At 39.6% G+C, this 10,800-nt stretch overlaps 1 protein-coding gene across 19 annotated transcripts in view; it reads left to right on the top strand.

Moving 5' to 3' along the window:
* ZNF438 (zinc finger protein 438) overlaps nt 1-10,800 on the top strand; it is a 223,164-nt gene that overhangs the window by 42,669 nt on the left and 169,695 nt on the right. The window contains exon 1 of one of the 19 annotated variants that reach the window (XM_064285010.1): nt 5-3,724. The exons of 17 other annotated variants lie outside the window; for them this stretch is intronic. The gene's annotated coding sequence lies outside the window, so the exon portion shown is untranslated. One more of the 19 variants, XM_064285009.1, reaches the window with a different exon arrangement.

The raw sequence follows: 10,800 nt of genomic DNA, 5'->3' as shown, positions 1-10,800 counted from the left end.
CAGTGTGGAGAATGATTATAAAAGGAAACACTGGAAGAGCGGTGCACAGTTTTTTCTGCTCTCTGTGTGTGTGTGTGTTTGTACTTTCCAATGTGACACTTCTGTGAGCATCCGCAGATTTTAGATTGCAGCATAGATAAGACAAGCTTATGTTTTACACAGTTCTGGCCAGCCAAACATATGGCCTCTCTCAGATTCATAGCTGTATATCGTAGTGTCATTCCTGAAATTCTGGACGAGAACCAGAGGACTAGCGGAGTGAGATCAGCTAGGCCATTGTAGTGTTCCAGACAAGAGGCAATGGCTTAAGTCAGGGCAGCGATGACAAAAGTGGATGGGCAGGAATAAATTTGAGACATTTTCCTGTGTAGACTTGATGACAGATCTGATGTGTGGGAGTGAAGAGAGGACTTAATAGTATTTCTCAAATTTTAATGTGGCTGTGGTGGGGGTGGGTGAATCACCTGGGGATTTTGTTAAAGTGCAGGTTCAGACTTAGCAGGCATGCAGTGGGGCCTGAGATTCTGCATTTCTAACAAACTCCCAGGTGATGCTAATGCTACTGGTCCATAGACCAATCTTTAAATAGCAAAGGTGAGATAATGTAGGTGTCAGGCTCCGGTGACTAGAGGGTGATGTCATTGTCCAAAATGGGGAACATGGGAGGGAAGAAAGGTGGGGGAGGGGCTGGGGTGAAGTCCTTGTGAGACATTTACGTGAAAGGATGTCGAGAGTTGGATCTTAAGCTCAAGAGAGGAATCAGGCCTAGAAATACGAATTTAGAAGTCAGAGGTTCATCGGTTATAGTAAAAGCCATAAGAATTGAATAAGATTACCTTCAGGAAAGAGAGAAAGGTCGTATTAGAAAATATACTTATTTTGGTTAGCTAGAATTTTAAGGTTTCATTTAAGTGACTTGATAAACAAGTAACAGGGAAGAGTTAGTATAGGAAGTCTCTTTTCTGTGAATAATCTTCAGGTGTAAAGTCAGGAGTTGGGAAGTCTTTGGAAAACCCCCTCTTCCTTGGTAATGATCACCTGTTATTCCACAGATTAGGTTAAAAATATACTGAAGTACCTTCTCTTGTGAAAATTCATTCATACACACAAATGTGTATTAAACATCTCTGGGACTAGAATAATAATAAATTAAAAATGAATCTGGTCCCTTACTCAGTGGAGGGAATGGTGGAGATAGAGGAAGCGATCAGCATACGGTGTGATAAATGCTGTGATGAGGAAGTATAGGATGACAGGAGCACACGCATCAGGAACATGACCCAGTGTGGGGGCAAGGGACGGCCTTCCTGAGGAAGTAGCAGTCAAGCTGACACCAGAAGGCTCAGTAGAGGTGACCTAGTAGAAAAGGAAGGGAGGGACATGACGGCAGGGGGAGAAGTTTGAGGTTTGAATTGGAGGGACCGGAAGTGATGAGAGGTGAGGTGGGAGAGGTGAACAGAGTCCATGAGTAGCTACTCTGGCCCCCTCCCCTGGGATTTGGTGGAGGAGGGAGGGAAAATACAAAGTATTTTCCAAAGGAGAGAGTATTAGTCTGCATGGGTATATTTCAAACAGAGGTTTTATGCATTATGGTTTAAAAAGCCTTGTATGGACTGGCCTAGGAATGGAATGACTCATGGTAGCATTGTTTCTATAGGGAAAATGTCTTGGGCTTCAAAATTAACTTATAAATTAAGTTTCAAAAAAATTTTTCCTACCATTTGGGGACTGTGGGGACAGATACACATTTCTAGTGCTTTTTGTTAATTGTACTAAAATCGTGCTTTCTCTGATATTTATCTGTGTGCTTACAGTGTTGATTTTCCTCCCTCTGATATGTATCAAAGGTATCATTCCACAGATTTAAAAAATGCATGGAAATAAAAATAGAAATCCTTTTATAAATTGTTTGATTTTAAAAGTGTTTGTTCTTTAAAGTTAAGAATTCCCTCTGTAAACCATATTGTGGTCTAGTGTTATATATCATAAAAACATGAAAAATGAAACGGACATGAAAATTTTATAAACAGAAAGTAAAAGAGATTGGTATGCTTTCATTACTGAATTCAAAGGGAGTGCAGAAGGTAAACAATAAAAGCATAAAACGCCTAGGTTTTAAAAATACTGTAATAACCACAAGCTTACCACCACCATCATCATCATTATTAGCTATTGTTGTCATTAGAAATACTAGGTTTTTTTTTTTAAGTTGGAAACAGATGCTAAGATCGATCCCTTTGTTTTATAGGTAGATCTATATGAGCTTCATTTTGTTTAATAGTTTCAGACTGTAACTCCCTGAAATTCCTATGTCTCCAACATGCAGAGTTAATTTCATCCACACCTATTTCAGGGAAAGCATCTTTCTGTGTCAGTCAGAATGTTTTCAGTTGGTGGGTAATAGAAAGTCCAACTGAAAATGGCTTAAATAACTAAATTTTATTACCTATGTAACTAGAAATCTGGAAGAAAGATGGCTTCAGAGTTGGCTCATGTAGAAGCTAACTGCTGTCATCAGACTCTCAGGCTCTTTCTGTTTTTCCATTTTACCTTCCTGGATGTGTTCGCTTTTTGTTTACAGGCTTGTCCTTTCCTGGTCTCAAGATGGCAGCTTTAGTTCATATTAAAGCACCCAATGCTGCTAGAAGAGAGTGTCTCTATTTCTCATGTCCTTTTTGAGAGTGAAGAAAACTTTCCCAGAAGCCTCGGGCAGGCTTGACCTCACTCACCAAAATTGCATCACGTACTCATTTCTAAACCAGTCAGCGGCAAGGGGAGTCAAGTCCTGTGGTTCACTTAGACCAAAAGCCTGGCTTCCACTGTAGTTCAAGGCTTAGCGTAATAAAAACAGTTGACTTCAATGTGTGGCGATCCCACATGTGTCAGAGTAAAACTGCTCTGTAGGATTTTCAGTGGCCGATTTTTCGGAAGCAGATCGTCAGACCTTTCTTTTGAGATGCTTCTGGGTAGACTTGAACCTGCCACCTTTTGTCAGCAGCCAAGCACATTAACTGTTTGCACCACCATGGCTCAAGATACAAGAGCAAAATTAGGATCCTGCTATTCAGGAAGGAGGGAGACTAGATAGCACCTACTAGTGTGGTCTGTGATACCTTCCAAGGCCATCTCCTCTATCTGGCCTCTTAATCCCTTTCTGCCTCCTGGAGGACCTTCTTCTGTCAGTCATTTCTTCCCTTCCTTGATTTTTAGTGTCTGTCTCTTATCACCCTTCTTTTCAAGCTCAGTGAAGAAGAGTCCGCATGTCTGTTTCCATTCCTTTTCCTCCCATATATTACTTTAACTTGTGGTTTTCCCGTCTGGATTCTATTCCTTCAAGTAATAAACCCCCTCTTTTCTCATCTCCACCTGATTGTCTAATCCTTTGCCAATACTGTAGGTAGTATTTGGCAAGACCAGTGGTTCTGCAAGTTTAACATACACCGGTATCACCTACCCAGTGGCTGTCAGGTCTGCTCTGACTCACAATGACCCTGTGTGTGTCAGAGTAGAACTATGCTCCATAGGGTTTTCAATGGCTGATTTTTTTGCAGGTAGATCACCAGCCCTGTCTTCCAAGGCGCCTCTGGGTGAACTTGATCTCCAGCCTTTTGGTTAGCAGCTGAGTACATTAACTGTTGGGACTACCCATGGACTCCGTCTAGCATCATCAAGAGAGTGATTAAAACACAGATTGCTTGACCCTGTCCTCATAGCTTCTAATTCAGTAAGCCAGAGGCTTGAGCTTACTTAAACTCTGTGGGGACATTTGATATTATTGGCTTTACGAACTACCACCTTCTTCCTGAATTTCAAAACTCAAAATTAGCTCTGAAACCTGCACCTCTTATTCCTCCTGTATCTTTTTTTCAATGATGAATGGCAGTTCGTTTTTCTCAAGTGTGAAATCTGGAACTCACCCTGGTTCTTTATTCTTTATTTGTCCTTATCTGCATGCACAGTTACTCAATGTTCCATTCTCTAAATATCTCTCAAGTGCATCGTTTCCTCCCCGGCCCACTGTCTGCTGTAGTTTGAGCCCTCATTTCTTTTCACCTGTACTGTTGTAATGATCTCTCAAGTGCCTTTCCTGTCTCTAGTCTCAGACTTTCTCTTATTTGTCCTTCATACTGTTGCAGTGTTTTGTTTTTTCAATGCAAGTCTGATGACATTACTCCTGGGCTGGAAATTCTTTGTCCTCCTCCACTTTCCAGACAAAATCCAGACTCCTTACCATGCAAACAAAGGGCTTTACTATTGGGCCCATGCCCACCTGTCCAGGGTCTCCTTTTGCCACCTCCACTCCCTTCCTGTGCGTCAGTAAAGTCTGAGTACTGGACTTGCCTGATTTCTGAGCTCTCTTGGGCATGTGTTTTCTTTTTGCCTGAAACACTCCTGTTTCCTCCTCCTCTGCTTTGCTAACTCCTGCTTATCTTTGAAGACTTAGCTCAGGGATGCCGCTACTATCTTCCCACTTCCCTTCCCAATTTCCTTTTGCTATTTCTTGGAATTAGATGCTCCTTTTTGTGTACAACCATAGAGGTACATACGTGGTACTCGTTTAGCATTTAAATATACCACTTAATTCTGGAGGTTTATTTGATGGCTTGTCAGCCGCCGCCGCCCCCCACCCACCATAATTTCTTTGAGGACAAAGTTGTACTGTCCTTAATATAGATCCTGACAGAATCTGTGCTCAATAAATGTTTGATGAATGGTTGCGTATTAAGGACCATTTATAGTGATGGAAACTGGTCATAAAACCAAAGTCTGGCGAACATGGGACTGGGGAAAAATTTGGAGGGTAACAGAGACATCTTAGGCTTAATATCTAGTTAGATATGACCAGGATTCTGGTAGAATTAGTGGTTGCAGAGTCTGTGACAGGGCAGGGCAGGGGTGGAGACTGGTGATCTATTCTAGAAATTGCTTGAGTGATGTTCAGATTAGGTTGCCATTTTAATTTCCTTTAGTGTTTGGATAAAATCTAGAATTATAGTTGCTATTAAGACCTCTTTGGCTTGTTAAGAGCTCTTTGTTCAGTAAGACCAAAAGATCCGACTCCATATAATCTATATCCAAGTATGTATACGGGTGCTAACCAATTGCCATTGAGTAGATTCTGACTCATGGTGACCCGATGTGTATCAGAGGAGAACTACGCTCCATAGGGTCTTCAGTGGCTGATTTTTCGGAAGTAGATTGCCAGGCCTTCTGAGGTGCCTCTGGATGGGCTCAAATCTCCCACCTTTCAGTCAGCAGCGGAGCCTGTTAACCATTTGCACTACCTAGGCACTCCATATAAGGGTGCTAAACCCTGTGTATTTGATTGCTCCTTGAGAAGTTTTTTTTCTTTTTTTTGAGAAGTTTATGAAAACGTAAAAATGTTCTTGCAAAATAATGTATCTGCCGAAAATTTCACAGCAGTCGTATGTTCTAAACCTGTATTGTCCATATGGTAGCCAGTAGCCGCATGTGCCTATGTAAATTAACTAGAATTAAATTAAAAACTCAATTCCTCAGTCAAGCTAGCCACATTTCAAGTGATCAGTAACTGTATTGGGCAGCACAAATATAGAACATTTCCATCATTGGCTTAATAATAAGTTTTATGTATATATGACAGATAATGTCAAAGTCCTATTTCTAAAGAATCAAAAAATGTCTTATATTTGTATTAAAAAAGTCTTTTTACTGTAAAATAAAACACAGATACAGAAAACTACCAAAATCAAATGTATGATTTAATGAATTGCTGCAATGCAGGCAACACCTAGAACAAGGAGTAGAACTTTGCCACTCACCCCAGAAGCTCCTCTGTGTGACCCTGTGTGAGTCACAGCCCTCTCTCTTCTCTCATAAGTAACCGTTATCCCAGCTTTCACAGCAGTCACTGACATTTTTCTCTTTACAAGTTATGAACCCACCTTGCATCCTTAGGCCTACAGTTTGGTTTTATCCATTTTACATGCCATGAAATTGACCCATTTAAGTTCAGTGGCTTTTAGTATATTCTAAGAGTTGTGCAACCATCACTACAATGTAAGTTCAGAACATTTTCACTAATTCACAAAGAAACTCGCTACCCATTAGCCATCATTCTCCATTTCCAATCTGCTTCTCCCAACCACCTCAGCCCTCAGCAATTGCTAAAATACTTTCTGTCTCTATAGAGTTGCCTGTTCTGGACTTTCATAGAAATGGAGTCATTCGATATGTATTTTTTGTGTGTCTAGTTGCTTTGAGTTAGCGTAATGTTTCTGAGACGCATCCATAATGTAGCATGTATCAGTGCTTTATTTATTTATTTTACTGAATAAGTTTCCACTGTATGGATATACCACATTTCGTTTATTCATCAGTTGAAGCACATTTGGGTTTCTACTTTTTGGCTGTTACAAAAAATGCTGCTATGAGTATTTATGTACAATTTTTGTGTGAATGTTGTGTTTTCATTTTTCTTGGGTATGTATCAAAGAGTGGAATTGCAGGGTTAGAATTGTATGGGTTCCAGTTTCTCAACATTGTTGTCAACACTTGTTATTACCTGCCTTTCTGAGTCAGAATCGATTTGACGGCGACGGGTTTCTTTTTTTTTTAGGGGACGTGAACTGCTATCTCGTTTTGATTTGCATTTCTCCAGTGGTTAATGATGTTGAACATATTTTTGTGTGGTTTTTAGCCATTTGTAGGTCTTCTTTGGAGAAATATCTGTTTAAATCATTTGCTTATTTTTTTTACTGTGCTATTTGTCTTATTAAGTAGTAAAAGTTCTTTATATATTATTTATTGAAACAAAAACCAACCACTGCGATCTGACCAGCAACTTATTAAATATATGATTTGCAATTATTTTCTCCCATTATGTGGGTTTTTTCACTCTCTTGATGGTATCGGGTTCTGGTGATGGTATCTGCAACACAGAAGTTTTAAATTTTGATGTAGCCTATTTCATTTCTTATTTGGGTTATTTGCTTCCTCTCTTGTTTTTCTTTTGTCAGTTTGACCGATGGTTTAAATCAATTTTGTTGATTTTTTCAAAGAATCAGTGTTTTGGCTTGTTAACTCTTTCAATTGTTTTTCTGTTTCATTTAGTTCTGCTCTAATTTTTATTATTTCCTTTCTTCTAGTGCCTGAGGGTTTCCTTTGTTGCTCTCTTTCTATTTGTTCAAGTTGTAGGGATAATTCTTTGATTTTGGCCCTTCTCTTTGTGTGTGTGCATTTATTGATATAATTTGACCTCTGAGCACTGCTTTAGCTGTGTCCCAAAGGTTCTGATCAGAAGTGTTTTCATTCGCATTGAATTTCTATGAATTTCTTTATTCCATCTTTAATGTCTTCTATAGCCTAGTCGTTTTTGAGCAGGATATTGTTCAGTTTGCAAGTGTTTGATTTCTTTTCCCCTTTTCCCTGCTTTTTCTGTTATTGATATCTACTTTATGGTCTTATGGTCAGAGAAGATGCTTTGTAATATTTTGATGTTTTGGATCCTGTTAAGGCTTGCTTTATGACCTAATATGTGTCTATTGTAGAGAATGTTCCATGAGCACTGGAAAAGAGTGTATATTTGGCTGCTGTTGGATGGAGTGTTCTGTATATGTTTATGAGGTCAAGTTGATTGATTGTGGCATTTAGATCTTCCATGTCTTTATTGAGCTTCTTTGGGGATGTTCTGACCTTCACCAAAAGTGGTGTGTTAAAGTCTCCTACTATTATTGTAGAGTTGTCTATCTCACTTTTTAGTGCTGTTAGAGTTTATTTTATGTATCTTGAAGCCCTGTCATTAGGTGCATAAACATTTAATATGGTTATATCCTCCTGGTATATTGTCACTTTAATCATTGTATAGTGTCCTTCCTTATCCTTTGTGGTGAATCTAACTTTAAAGTGTGTTTTGTCAGAAATTAATATTGCCACTCCTGCTCTTTTTTGATTGTTGTTTGCTGGATATGTTTTTTTCCATCCTTTGAGTTTTAGTTTGTTTGTGTCTCTAAGTCTAATGCGTGTCTCTTGTAGGCAGCATATAGACGGATCGTGTTTTTTTAATCCATTCTGCCACTCTCTGTCTCTTTATTGGTGTACTTAAGTCCATTTACTTTCAGCGTAATTATGGATAGGTATGAGTTTAATGCTGTCATTTTGATGTCTTTTTTGTGTGTGTTGTTGACAGTTTCTTTTTCCCACTTAATTTTTTGTGCTGAGTAGTGTATATATTGTGTTTTCTTCTTATTTGTTGTTGCTTTTGTTTTTGCTGAGTATTTTTTTTTCTTGTATATTATTTTGATAAGTAGATTGTTAGTCTACTTTGTGGTTTCCTTAATATTTACCCCTATTTTTCTAAGTTAAAACCTAACTTATTTCTTTATATTGCCTTGACTTCCTCTCCATATGAAAGATCTATGACTACATTTCTTAGTTCTTGTTTATTGTTTTAATGTTGTCTTCTTTTACATAATAACATCACTATTTCCCTGTTTTGAGCTTTTTTTTAATCTTGATTTATTTTTGTGTTTTCTCTATCTGAGTTGACATTTGGTTGCTCTGTCCTTTGTTCTAGTCTTGGGTTGCTATCTGATATTACTGATTTTCTAACCAGAGAACTCCCTTTGGTATTTCTTGTAGTTTTGGTTTGGTTTAACAAATTCCCTAAACTTCTGTTTCTCTGGAAATGTCCTAATTTCGACTTCTTATTTGAGAGACAGTTTTGCTGGATATATGATTCTTGGCTGGCAATTTTTTTCCTTCAGTGCTTTATATAAGTCATCCCATTGCCTTCCTGCCTGTATAGTTTGTGCCGAGTAGTCGAAGCTTATTCTTATTGACTCTCCTTTGTAGGTGACTTTTCCTTTATCCCTAGCTGCTCTTAAAATTCTTTTTCTTTGGTTTTGGCAACTTTGATTATAATATGTCTTGGTAACTTTCTTTTCAGATCTACCTTATGTAGAGTTCGATGAGCATCTGGGATAGATACCTTCTCAAGATGAGCATCTTGGATAGATTCCAACAAATCTTCAACAATTCTCTCTGTATTTTCTGTTATCTGTCCCCGTTCTGGTACTCCAATCGCTCATAGATTATTTCTTTTGATAGAGTCGCACATGCTTCTTAGGGTTTCTTCAGTTTTTTAAATTCTTTTATCTGATTTTTCTTCAAATATTTTGGTGCCAGGTGTTTTATCTTCAATCTCACTAATTGTAACTTCCACTTCCTCAGTCCTCGTCCTCTGACTTTCTATTGAGTTGTCTAATTCTTTAACTTTATTGTTAATCTTCTGAATTTGTGATTGGTGTCTCTCTATGCATTCTTGCAGCTTGGTAAATTTTCCTTATGTTCTTAAATAACCTTTTTAATTTCTTCAACTGCTTTGTCTATGTGTTCCTTGTCTTTTTCTGTGTTTTGCCTGATCTCCCGCCTGATCTCATTCCAGATGTCTTGAAGAGTTCTGTACGTTCATCTTTTTTATTCTGCATCTGGTAATTCCAGGAAGACACCTTCATCCGGAAGATTCATTGAATGTTTGTTTTGAGAGCTTGTTGAAGCGATCATATTCTGCTTCTTTATGTGATTTGGTATTTACTCTTGTCTCCAAGCCATCTGTAAGTTATTGTATTAGTTTATTTTATTGTTTCTTACTGAATCCTAGCTTCTTTCTTTGTTTTATTTTGATATGCCCAAATAGGCTGCTTGAGTGAGCTAGCTTGATTATCGTCACCTTTGAAGTTCTAACGTCCTGTCACCAGATGGCTAGAGCTGTTGCCAGGTATATTACCTTAGGAGTCCATTCTCTTTTCTTGTATAGATTCAGCTCAGGTGTCCAGGTAGTTGGTCATGAAGTGTGTGATACAGGCTTTGTCCTACAGTCTTAGAGGGGCAGGGGTGATTGGTGTAGGTTCAGATATCTGTTTGCAGCAGGGGATCACGCTCTGAACAAGACGGGCTGGCAACCATTCCCTGAATCTCTGTGAGGAAAGCGCATCTCTGTTCCCTAGAGTGCACAGGTGGGTGGGTTCTGCAGCCAGATTATGGGCACCCAGTGCTTTTGGTTGTAAGGACTGGGAGGTAGCAGTTATCCTTGGACCCCTTTTGTGGGTAGGTAGGTAACGTGGGTGGTGCTAGCAGTTCTTAGGCCCCTAATTTGTGTAGGTGAGGATACTGTTTAGTAGGCAAAATGGTGTCAAACATCAAACACCCACCCCTCTACTGCCCAGCTGAAACAGTTGCAGCCTGCCAACAAGGACCTGTTCTCCTGAAATAGGCCCACACATCCATGCAGGGGTCAAAGGTATTCAAAGTCCACAGACCATTTGTGCCTAGACAGGAGCTGCTTCTGTCCTGAGCTCCTCAGGTTAGTGGAGCTGGCAGATTATCTTTTTGCCCAATTGTGAGAATGGCCCAGGACACACAGCAGGGCCTATCTCAGGCCCAGGGAAATCGACAGCCACTGAAGCCCGCTTGGGGGCTGGAGGCATGGTAAAATAAATGCAAGTACTTAGCTTTTGCTGAGAGTGCTGTTCTTCTCTGGTGCCAGAGGTGTGAGTAGGCTTCGTGGCTCACTGTCTGTCCCTGAGGAGGTCACGTCCGGAATGCTATTGCCCACCCCACCGTGGCCACTCCAGGGCATGGTGCATGAGGGTTCCCAGCAATCAGGTCCTGCAACTCCTCTTCGCTTCTGAACTGTCTCTCTCACCCTCTTCTGCTCAGTCTGTTTTCTAACTTTGCCTTTGATGTTCAGGGCTCCTAGCTTGTCATAAATATACTCATTTCACTTGTTTTTTTGGGTCTTTGTTGTAAGAGGGATCACTG

Source organism: Loxodonta africana, chromosome 4 (assembly GCF_030014295.1).
Source record: "Loxodonta africana isolate mLoxAfr1 chromosome 4, mLoxAfr1.hap2, whole genome shotgun sequence".
NCBI lineage: Eukaryota > Metazoa > Chordata > Mammalia > Proboscidea > Elephantidae > Loxodonta > Loxodonta africana.
This window is presented reverse-complemented; position numbering and strand designations above follow the sequence as displayed.